The 11,728-nt window shown below is 39.1% G+C and overlaps 1 non-coding gene across 1 annotated transcript; it reads right to left on the bottom strand.

Moving 5' to 3' along the window:
* Positions 1 to 5,632: 5,632 nt before the first annotated feature.
* Positions 5,633 to 5,705, bottom strand: TRNAS-GGA. The gene has a single exon. It is a non-coding gene; the product is annotated as a tRNA-Ser (tRNA).
* Positions 5,706 to 11,728: the final 6,023 nt, after the last annotated feature.

The raw sequence follows: 11,728 nt of genomic DNA, 5'->3' as shown, positions 1-11,728 counted from the left end.
TGATGGACATGAGTTTGAGCAAGTTCCGGGAGTTGGTGATGGACAGGGAAGCCTGGTGTGCTGCAGTCCATGGGGTTGCAGAGAATCGGACATTACTAAGCGACTGAACTGAATCCCTTCTTCTGAGCTGAAGCAACCATAAAAGGAAGTTCCTGAATGCAAACTTACAATGAGTTACAAATTAGAGTGTAGATAATAGCACTTTGCCACAGTAGAGATGGAGTTACTCAGAGCATCAGTGAAGATGCCCAGCTTTCTGCTCCTAAGGATGAAATGATCATTCTACCCATTTGGAATTTTCACAGAAGATATTTATAGAGAACTTCTGGGAAGATCTCTGGAAAGCAAGTACCTTGCTCCTCTGCATAAAATAAATGGGGATACAAGCACATTCGGTCTCCAACAAAATAATCACGAGACATGCACCAGTCACCTGCCATGGGGCATTTATCCATTGCTCTCCTATTCAGAAAGAGGCAGCTCCCTGATATGATAAAACAAGAAGCCATATATGGGCACATATATGCACAGATGTCTCAGGTGCTCATTTTAAATGCGGGAAGTCCCTGGAGAAATGCACACACTCTAAACGCATAGGAAGTAATTTGTCAGGTAAAAAGAGAATATTTATTTTTGATTTCGGGTAAAAAGAGAAAATAAATTTATCCTAAGACTAGTCATTTCAGTTATCGGCTCTCCCTTGCTTTAGACTATGGGTAAAGGTAGGTGTAATTGAGTTCCACTGGAGAAGGCAATGGCACCCCACTCCAGTATTCTTGCCTGGAAAATCCCATGGACGGAGGAGCCTGGTAGGCTGCAGTCCATGGGGTAATAAAGAGTCGGACACGACTGAGCGACTTCACTTTCACTTTTCACTTTCCTGCACTGGAGAAGGGAATGGCAACCCACTCCATTGTTCTTGCCTAGAGAATCCCAGGGATGGGGGAGCCTGGTAGGCTGCCGTCTACTGGGTCTCGCAGAGTCAGACACAACTGAAGTGACTTAGCAGCAGCAGCAGTGACCAGTGACCCAGAGGGACTGATGTCACAACCCTTAACCTGATTCCAGGTCATTCTAGGGAGACCCCCGAGGAGGAGCAAAGCCTGGCACAGGGACAGTCCTGACATCATGTGGAAGAAACACTGGCCCTCCCGATGTGGAAGAAACACTGGCCCTCCCGTGATCTCTTTTCACTCTTCCAAGAAATGTCATATAGTGAAGAGCTCAAATTTCCTTTTTGTGTATGTAATTAATTCCAATGTGAGGGCTGAATAGCTTTGTGGGGGTGTTGAAGAGTCACACCGAGCAAACTCTAGTTTGGCTCACAATGTATTACTTTACGTGTTACTTTCCGTAAGGCCAAAGAATAAGTGTCATAAAACTGTCCTCCAAAAAAAAAAGAAAAGTTCAAAAATTTGGAGTTGTCAAGCAAGCTCTCTTATAAGAAAAATTAGATATAAAGTATTTCTTTAAAAACATTAAAATTATCCAAGTAGAGCTGTATTATCAATAGAAGGGAAGTGAAAGTTATCCAGTCATGTCCGACTCTTTGTGTCCCTATGGACTGTAGCCCGCCAGGCTCCTCTGTTCATAGAATTCTCCAGGCAAGAATACTGGCATGGGTAGCTGTTCCCTTCTCCAGGGAATCTTCCAACCCCAGGGATCGAACCCAGGTCTCCTGCATTGCAGGCAGAATCTTTATCTTCTGAGTCACCGATAGAGACTGCAACTAAATCAGAGTCCAAAACTGCAGCTGACTTTCTTTCTAAAAGAATGCACCGAGCAGCATGGAACATTCTACAACTGTGTCCAACTTATAACTTCTTTATGTCCTGAAATGCCGCAGGTATGTTAACAAGGAACCATAGAATGCTGTTTGACTGGCGAACTTAGTCGTGTAGAACATATCAGGAGAGGATGCAGAAAAGAGCAGCTAACCACTTGGAAGGATGTAGACATCACAGAATCAATCAGTTGCAATTAGAAATAAGGATTCTGGGACCTAATGAAACCAAGGAACTGCTACCGGTCGAAAACCCAGTCTTTAAACTGAGAGCAGAGTTTTTCCCATTTCATGTTAAATCCTGTCTGAAGTCCTATGACAGGAAAAGGAAAAGCAAGTCAAGTGAACTCAGGTGATAAGCAAGCAAAAGATTGTTTTCCCTGAGAGAGATCATTTTAGAGCTGAGATTGCTCTTCCCTGCCTGATCCTGTTTCCATGGCTTCCTATCTCTTACCACTAAACCTTGGACCTAGTTCTCAGCAGATTCGAAATGTGTGTTGATGTGCCCTACTCCTCTGTGAGGCTGTGAGCTTCTAGAACAGTAGGTCATTCATCTTTTTATCCATCACGTCACCCAAAGGTTGGCATGAGGTCAGAGTTTAATAAATGGTGCTTTTAAATAACTGTTTGAAGTCATAGACTTAGAGAGCACATATACATGAAATGTGGGCATATTTAGGGTGGAGATATGTATGAAAACATACCAACAATAAAATAAATGTCTCCCTGTAGATAGTATTTAAAATGCAACTATAAGAATTCTTTGTTCCTCCTCTAGAGAAATTTTCATCTTTTATATGCGTGCTCTGTCACTTAAGAAGTGTCCAACCCTTTGCAACTCCATGGATCATAGCCTGCCAGGCTCCTCCATCCATGGGATTTCCCAGGCAAGAATACTGGAGTGGGTTACTATGTCCTCCTCCAGGGGATCTTCCTCACCCAGGGATCAAACTGTCATCTCTTACATCTCCTGTGTAGCAGACAGATTCTTTTACCACTGAGCCATGGGGGAAGCCCTTTCATCTCTTAAAACAGTGAAAATAAATAGTTGACTACTGATAAGAAGAAGGTAAAGAGTGAAATAGAATATCTTTTCCTCTTATCAATGTGAATATCAGTCCTGCATTTTCTCTCTTCCTAAATATCCCATTTTCCTTCTATTTTTGGATTGCCTGAAAATCCTCTCCCAAGCCCTTTCTTCCTGTCTTACATTGTAAGAAACTTCAATTATCCTTGCCACCTGATAGTGCACCTAGACCACACCAAACATTTTTTAAATTAATTCAGCAGCACACATAAATTCAAGAAAGGCTTGGGACAATCTAAGCCAGGCTGCATACAAATAATAGGACCCATTTAACGTTGTTTAGGTCCAGGCTTCATGCCAGATTAGCACTGATCCACACCACAGAGCAGAAGCATACACTCCCCGATTATTCTTTCTTCGTCTTTGCAGTAGTCACTGAAAAGAACAATTCATCTTTTTTTTTTCACTTGAAGGACAGAAAACATCTGGTCCCAGCCCCTGGGTGTTATCAACCATCTTATATTTGAAAAACACTGAGTAACCATTTCAAATTCTCTCTTCAAGGTAACTAATTTAAGAATTAACCCTATACCTGGAATTTTTTCATGATTTATTTTCCAAATTTGAGTGTTACTTGTGACTCTGGTGTGCATCTACTTCAGTTGTTTTTTTTTTTTTTTTTTTACTTCTCCCTCAACATATCAGAGAAGGCAATGGCAACCCACTCCAGCACTCTTGCCTGGAAAATCCCATGGACGGAGGAGCCTGGTAGGCTGCAGCCCATGGGGTTTCGAAGAGTTAGACACAGCTGAGCGACTTCACTTTGTCTTTTCACTTTCATGCATTGGAGAAGGAAATGGCAACCCACTCCAGTGTTCTTGCCTGGAGAATCCCAGGGACGGGGGAGCCTGGTGGGCTGCTGTCTATGGGGTCGCACAGAGTCGGACACGACTGAAGTGACTTAGCAGCTTAGCAGCTCAACACATAGAGACAAGAATTGAATGCAGTAATTGTGTTCATGAACACTAATTTAAAAAGGATTATCTTCATTATTGTTACATCCTGTACTCTGAGTTATACTCCTCACCATCATATGTTTATGATAATAACAAAACTTTATTCTTTTTTTTTTTTTTTGTCATGCCACTGTGCGTGTGGTATCTTAATTTCTTGACCAGGGATTGAATCCATGTTCCCTGCAGTAGAATGCATATTCTTAACCACTGGACTTCTAGGGAAGTCTCTTCTAGTTCTTGGTTTGTTATAGTTTACTGTTAATATCACACCTCCAACATGGTTAGGTTTATGAAAACTTTGCACACTACTGGAAACTAGAAAGCTAATACTAGTTTTAAATTTTGAGTATTGATACAAAAAAACCCTTGAATTAGATTGATATATTTTCACTTTTTATGTTTATTATCATTAATGAACTATTTTGAACAGAAAACTTTGCCCCTATTTTTTTCTTAACTGTGTGCTCAATCACTCAGTCACTTTATGAGACCCTTTGGACTATAGCCCACGAGCCTCCTGTGTCCATGGGATTCTCCAGTCAAGAATACTGGAGTGGGTTGCCATTTCCTCCTCCAGGGGATCTTTTTGACCCAGAGATCGAACCCACATCTCCTGTGTCTCCTGCATTGCAGGCAGATTCTTTACCAGTTGAACTATCATGGAAGCTTTTTATTAAATAACATATAATAAATTTTTACTCAGCGGTTAGTTTTCACGACTTTTTGCTGTGCACCATCTTGTTCCTTGGCTCACTCACCAACTTTGCTGCATGCAAGAGAAAAGGATAAAGCAACATAGATACATATCTCCATCAGCCAGCTTTTCACTTTATCAGCAACACAGAGGTCAAATGTGCAAATAGTATGAGGACAGAGTGAGACATGAAATCCTCTTAAGAATGAAAGTAAGTTTAATATTTCATCAAATTATAAGACAAAACAGATTTTTTTTAAGCTATCATGGAAATATTCTGTGGTTACATATTTTTTCATTTGCAGTCGATATATGGACTTGAAATAATACTCTATGTGTTCGGAAGATCCCCTAGAGAAGGGAAGGGCTACCCACTTCAGTATTCTGGCCTGGAGAATTCCATGGACTGATAGTCCATGAGGTTGCAAAGAGTCAGACAAGACCGAGTGACTTCGACTTCACTTCACTTCACTTCTGATAAGAGTGCGTATTTATGCTTTTTTTGTTATCTATAAGCTCCCTCTTCTGACCAAGTTGAGTAATTCTTCACACATCCTCTATATTTTAACAGTCCTTGTAAAGCATCATCATTAGAACAAACAAATCTGATGTAAGATGAACTACAGCTCATGTTGAAACTGACCTGAAAACACAGCAACTGTAATTTTTAAGGTTTTTTTCTCAAAAGTTATAATAAATAGTATTCCTGAGAAAATCAGAATTCCTCAGGTAGTTATTATAAACTATTTTTGCTACACATATTGTGTTATGGAATTATTATGGTGGGGTAAACTCTTTGGTTTTCGTAAAAGTAGTATAATTTTATATTATTTAAATAAAATATCTCACAGAAAATTTTGAAGATATACAACATGGTTTTAACTTACAGTACATTAATTTAGCTATTAGGGCCTTTGAAACTACATCTTTCGTGGTTACATAATAGTCTATGATAAATGTGTACCATAATCTTCTTGAAAGTGAAAGTGAAGTCGCTCAGTCATGTCCGACTCTTTGCGACCCCGTGGACTGTAGCCTACCAGGCTCCTCCCTCCATGGGATTCTCCAAGCAAGAGTACTGGAGTGGGTTGCCATTTCCTTCTCCAGGGGATCTTCCTGACCCAGGGATTGAACCTGGGTCTCCTGAATTCCAGGCAGACGCTTTAACCTCTGAGCCACCAGGAAAGCCCCATAGTCTTCTTAAATAACAGAATAAGGGTGCATAGTTAGAAGATGTCCAGTTTCCACTATTCAGAGTAATGGTGGAAGTATTTTAAATGAATATTTTTTATCTTCTTAAGGAAACAACTGAAAATGGAATTTCTGGGTCAAAATGTAGAAATATTTCTAAAAACATTGTCTCTAGCTCATCTTTCTAAATTCCCTTCTAGAAGTATACAAATTTACAATTTCATCAGCAGTGTTTAAGAGTTCTCTCCATGTCCTCAACAATTCTCAGTATTTTAAACATGCATTAATATCATAAATGAAAAATAATGATATTTTAAAATTATATTTCATTCAGTTCAGTTGCTCAGTTGTGTCTGATTCTTTGTGACCCTATGGACTACATTTTATTAGATTCATATAAAAATAGTTCTCCTCCAATTTTTGACCTCTATTATTATTACTTCTTTGTAAATAGACTTTGTATGTCCTTTAAATTTTTTTCTAAGATGTTAAAGATTTTCTTATGGATTTCAATAGTTCTTCATATGTTCATTAAATATTTTCTTTCTGTGTTCTTGGCTCTAATTTAATATGTTTAAAAAAAATATAAAAGATTTTAATGTGCCTTGTAGTCAAATTGACATTCATGTGTGGATATGCTTACTCCCCTGTTACGTTCATTAATTTATGGTATTAATGTGTATAGTTAGATTTCCAATTAATATGGAATTAATTCTGTGGCATAGAATAAAGAAATAATGCTTTTCTTTTCTAGTAGTAAACATTCTCAATATTACTTAATAAATAATTTATATTTTCTCCCATTAATTTTAACATCAATTAAGTTATGCAGTTTTTTATATTTGTTCCTGTTTCTAGTTTTTCTGTTTTTAATTTTTGACTTCTCTATCTAGTCAGCTTTAAATTTAAATTAAATTTAAATTTAATTTTCATTTAAAAAATTGTTCATCTTTTTATAAAATGAAATTTTCATAAAATTTCATAAAATTCAATTTTTCATAAAATGAAAATTATTCATTTTAATATGATAGTAGAAAAAAACATTTTTGATTATTCCTTTTTCCAAATATTTTCCAAATATTTTTCCTCTTTTTGAAAGAAGGATAATTTCACATTTTTAAGTTCCAAAAAATTTCTACTGAGATTTTAATTGGGATTGCACTCATTTTGGGGAAAATTGATATCTGTGCATTATTGAATCTTTGCATCTAATAGTAGGAACTTAACCTCTACTTATTCTAGATTGCATTCACTCACTCAAAATTTATAGTAGTACGGATAAAAATGCTAAAGTATATAGACATTTTTTTCTTAGGTTTACTACTAGCTGCTTATTATTTTTGTTATTATTAATTACATCTTTAACACTTTAAAATTATCTTGTTAATATAAAGGAAAGTTATTCATTTTTAACGGTTTTTTCATCAGCATCCTTGAAAGCTCTTCTTCTAGTGTTCTTTACATTTTATTTTTGAAGCATCAAATGTTCATAGAGAGAAAATTTTTATTTTGCTCTCTTTTCAGAAAATGTTCCATGTTACATGGCTTTTTCCAGATATTTCTTGAGTTCTTTTTATATGAAGCATTGAGTTTTTCTTCAGTTCAGAAAATTGCTAATTTTGTTTGTGTAAATAATTCTATTTGCTTCAGTTTTTGGTTCAGAAGCATCAGACATACACATATAAGAAATCCAAGTCAGTTCAATCCATTGCATCTCTCTCATCAATCATGTTTTTCTCTCCATTTTGTTGTGTTTGTTAGCCGCTTCAAGCAAGCTATCTACTAATTAAAATTTCTGCAGTATTGGTTTTGTTATTTTACAACTTCTAAAGCAGTTTTAAATTTCACAATTGCATTTTTAATATTCTCAAATTATTTTACATCCTTTCTTTTTTTTCTTACTTTCAGACAACTCAAGTTTCACCTCGGTCTTCTGCGATTCTGTGTCATCTTTCACTCTTATATAAAAGTCCCTCTTGTCTTATATTTTACTGAGATCATAAAGAAAGTATTGCCCAAATATAATTTATATCCTGTAGTAAATATTCAAAACCAGCTCTTTTCCTGGGGATTGAGTACTAAGTCCCTCTCCTTTATTTGAGCTGTAAAATCTTTTAGGAAGGCCTCCTGTTGACTGTTTTCTATTTGTACCTCTTGGAGAGAGAAGTGGTCTCTTCTAGCCTCATGTTTGCATGTAAATAGAGTGGGCGGATGCTCCCCTGGATCCTTACTGTCCATCTGCTTGCTGTTAAAAATCTTCTCTCAAACTTTAAGCTCGAGAGGCTTTTATTTATTTGTTTTTAAATTGACTTTACCAGACCCTGTGTGTGTGTGTGCACAGTTGTGTCTGACCTTTGCAACTGTAGCCCGCAAGGACTGTAGCTCATGGACTGTAGCCAGCAAGGCTCCTCTGCCCATGGGATTTCCCAGGCAAGAATACTGGAGTGGGTTGCCATTTCCTTCTCCAGAGGATCTTCCCCACCCAGGGATTGAACCTGTGTCTCTACATATCCTGCATTGATGGGCAGATTCTTTACCACTAGCGCCTCCTGGGAAGTCAGTTTAATGAAACCAGCAGCCTAAGAGAAATTCAGAACCTTGGACAGTCAAGGCCACCTGTTAGGTTTCTCTCCATGGGATCAAGGGTCAGCTCTCTGTATTGGACTCTGGGCTGATCTTGGTTTCTAGGACAGGCACACACACCAGATTCTCCTTAGAAGGCTGCTAGCTCAGGAGGAAGTTCTACTTTCCAGGGGAAGGGCCACTGCCCAGAGGAAGGCATTACCCCACACTCTGCTCAGTGAAACCTCACTACAGACTCTGGATGTTCACATTTATCCTGCTTAGATTGCTCCTTAATCCCCAGCAGTGGACGTAATGGTAATGTGGAAGGAATGTGTTCCAGGTCAGCCTACAGTGTATCCTTACCCCTCCCAGGTTAAGGAGTATCCATGGAGCTCTGCCAAGATTTGCTTCTTTAACTTCCAAGCTTGCACCAACTTCTCAGAAGGGGACGTTGTGAAATGCCCTTGGGTGTGCCTTCACTTTGGCCCCCAAGTCTCTCTATCCAGCAGAAATTACTTGCAGTTTCTCTCAAAAGATGTGTTCTCTTTCCAAGTTTTTGGTAATAACAACATTGTCTCTCTTTGCTTTCTATCATTTTGGCTATTTTTAAGGACACCTAGGAGAATGACATTTCTTGACCTAATCAAGTCTCATCTTACCAAAATGCCATTCATTGAATTTTTCTCCTCCAGGCCCCCAGGTTTGTAGGGGCATTTACACTCACCTGGCCCCAAATCCTTTCAGCTGGAACTCATTTCTCCCTCCTCACCATTGGGAGCACTTTATTTTTATTTCTCACCTTTATGGTTGTTACTCTTTCCAATAAGACTGTAAGTTCTTTGGAGGAAAACAGAGCAATCAGCGCCTGGTTTGCCTGGGCCCTCTCCAGATTTGAGACCCAGAAATCTCCTCAAGCCTACTTCCAGTGGCCCCCCCAATCAGGATCAAGGTCGGCTTTCTCTTTAAGCTCCTCCCCTACATCTGTGACCTAAACTGTCTTGACCAGAACAGACTAATGATGTATATGTTGAATGAATCATTTTTCCCTGCCCCTAAGGCTACATCAGCACATATTTATAGGATTAGGATTGCATTCTATAGCTGATAATCAGATAAACTAAGTAAACCAGCACATCCTGTGGTGAAATTGTGAGCTTTTCACAGTAAACAATGTATCCCGGTACCTAACCTTTAGATTTTTGCCAATGAAAAGAAACTCTTGTCACTGGAGAAGTTTAAGTGTGTTCGTGCTCAGTCGCTTCAGTCATGTACCACTCTGATTTCAGTCACGTGCAACCCTATGGACTATAGCCCACCAGGCTCCTCTGGGGATTCTCCATGGGAATTCTCCAGGCAAGAATATTGGAGTGGGTTGCCATGCTCTTCTCTAGGGGATCTTCCCAATCCAGGGATCGAACCCAGATACTCCTGTGGCTACTGCATTGCAAGCAGATTCTTTTACCACTGAGCCACTGGGGAAGCCCAGAAAGTTTCAGTCATCCTTACGAAGAGTAAAGTCAGGATAGAATGATTTCTCCAAGACCAATATTTTCAGAAACAAGATATCGTGCCATTCAGTTTAGTAGATATGCAAAATCTGTTTCCAAAAGCACTGGTGCCTCAGGCTGCCCTTCACAACCATTTAAAATATTATAATTACTTACTTTCTGGATGTGTAATAGTACACCAAATGTGCTCCCAGATATGTTCTGTGTCCTAAAGAAGATTTTGTTCAGAAGGAGTGGTGGAGAACTGTGACTGTTCACATTTTCCCTGGGGCCAACTCAGAATCACCCCAAGTGCACCCCTAATAAACTATGTTCTGAGCAGTTTTCTTATTTCTTAAAGTATTTTTAAATAGCTTTCTCTTCTTATATAGAAAGAACAAGTTTTGCTTGCAGCATTGTCAAGGCATGCAAGCCTCAGAGAATTTCACAAAGAGAAAATCTACGTGAGTCCTGGGTGGAGATCCAGCCAAGAACTGCTCACATCTCATGTCTATTAGAATTTTAAAGGCTTCAAGCTGTAAGGGAAAATGAAAAAATAAAAAAAGAAACCCTCCCATGCTTCATATGAAGAATCAAGTAAGTCAACAAATGCTTTTCAGGACTTCCCTGGTGGTCCATTGGTTTAGACTAAGCACTTCCAATGCAGGCAGTGCAAGGTCAATCCCTGGTCAGAGAAGCCTTATGGCCAAAAAATAATATAAACAAAAGGTTTCCCAACCACAACAGTGCAGTAGAGGGGAAAATCATAAAGGCTAGAGCAGTCATGCAATTGATGTTGAAAGAAACTAGAAACCAGAAAATACTCCTGATAAGAACAAAATAGCAATTAGGAAAAACTAAATCACTGAAGAAACAGCAAAGGAGGTGGAATGGGTGGAATTTTCCTAAGAGGATTTTAACTTCTCAAAGTATTCAAGTTTCCCAAGGGCAAAGATTGTTCCTTTTGAATGAATCCATTTTTACTCTCATACCTCAGAGCATAGGAAGTGGTTTCATGTAGAAAGGAAAGAGATGGAATTTAGATAAATACCACTCTCGGAGCAGCTGTTCTCTAGTTTGGATAAAGGAATGAAGCACGGGGAGAAAAAGTCATTTGGAAATTAAAATTAAAAATCATGTATTGATTGTGGAGTGACTAATCATTGGACCAAGCTACCGACAACTGTGCCATCTGTCTTCAGAGATCTCCAAATATAGCAACTGGAACGCTGAGTGTGCCGAAACCAAAGCAGGACATCCTGTGGGGAGCACGTGGGCTCTGGAGTCTAAGGCCTCATTCAAGTCCCAGCTCTGCCCCTTACCAGGTGAGTGTCCTTGAAACTTACCTGACCTCTCTTAACCTCAACTTCATGATTTATAAAATAGGGACAATAGTAATACGTCCCTCACAAAGTACAGCAATCCCCGACCTTTTTGGCACCAGGAACCAATTTTGGGAAGACAGTTTTTCCATGGAACAGGGATGGGAGGTGGGGAGCGTGTGGTTTTGATTCAAGCACATTACACTTATTATGCACTTTATGTGTGCTCTGTCGCTAAGTCGTGTCTGACTCTATGCCATGCATGCACTGTAGCCCACCATGCTCCTCAGTCCATAGGATTCTCCAGGCAAGAAGGCTGCAGTGGGCTGCCATTTCTTTCTCCAGGTTGTATACTTTATTTCTCATCTAATGCCACCACTGATCAGATAGAAGGTACCAGTCCATGGCCAGGAGGTTGGGAACCCCTGCTCTAGAAGAATGAGGTCATGAGAGATGACACTGCAACTGTCTATTACTTGATTCTGAGGATTTGCACTTGGAAACTGTTGACTTACCTCTAATGCACAATGCGTCCATGGTCTAGTTATAGTCTAACTGAAGAATGCCCTCAGTGCTTTTTATTTCCAAACATTCAGTGACGTTATGTAAAAACTCTTCCATTTAAAGATCTCCCCCAAGTTCG

Source organism: Oryx dammah, unplaced genomic scaffold (genome assembly GCF_014754425.2).
Source record: "Oryx dammah isolate SB20612 unplaced genomic scaffold, SCBI_Odam_1.1 HiC_scaffold_22, whole genome shotgun sequence".
In the NCBI taxonomy this organism is placed as follows: domain Eukaryota; kingdom Metazoa; phylum Chordata; class Mammalia; order Artiodactyla; family Bovidae; genus Oryx; species Oryx dammah.
The sequence above is the reverse complement of the archived record's forward strand: the minus strand, read 5'-3'. Positions and strand labels throughout refer to the sequence as shown.